The following is a 648-nucleotide window of genomic DNA, read 5'->3' as shown; positions in this document are numbered from 1 at the left end:
CAGATGAAAGTTTGTCAGACACTTCAGCAAATTTCTGTTTGACCTGAGCCATGAAGAAGTTACATTGGTGTGTTACTGTAAAACACTGAAATACAGCAAGTAGAAACTTCAACTTGTTTTCTTCAGACCTTAGTGAAAGTCAGCTCCTATGAAAGTGTGACTGACACAGGCTGTATGGTTTAAGTCTGATGTCTTTCATCCCGACACTCGCCACCTGTCTGCCATGTACCCAGGTGGTGCCGATGGAGCTACAGACAGAGGCCGGTGGCTCTGCTGCACCGGTTCAGCTCACGGCCGCAGCTCAGTGCAAAGCCAGGACCCAGGACAGCAAGACGAACCTGCTCCAGTCCATGTCGGTTTCTAGTGGCCCTGGACTCATCGCTTCACGGGTCACGGTCGTCTGTATCTTGTTCTAAATGTTACAACCAGAACTACAGTGGGTACGGAAAGTATTCAGACCCCCTTAAATTTTTCACTCTTTGTTATATTGCAGCCATATGCTAAAATCATTTAAGTTCTTTTTTTTCCTCATTAATGTACACACAGCACCCCATATTGACAGAAAAACACAGAATGTTTGACATTTTTGCAGATTTATTAAAAAAGAAAAACTGAAATATCACATGGTCATAAGTATTCAGACCCTTT

Source organism: Monopterus albus, unplaced genomic scaffold (genome assembly GCF_001952655.1).
Source record: "Monopterus albus unplaced genomic scaffold, M_albus_1.0 scaffold105.1, whole genome shotgun sequence".
Lineage (NCBI taxonomy): Eukaryota > Metazoa > Chordata > Actinopteri > Synbranchiformes > Synbranchidae > Monopterus > Monopterus albus.
Note: the sequence above shows the minus strand (reverse complement) of the source record.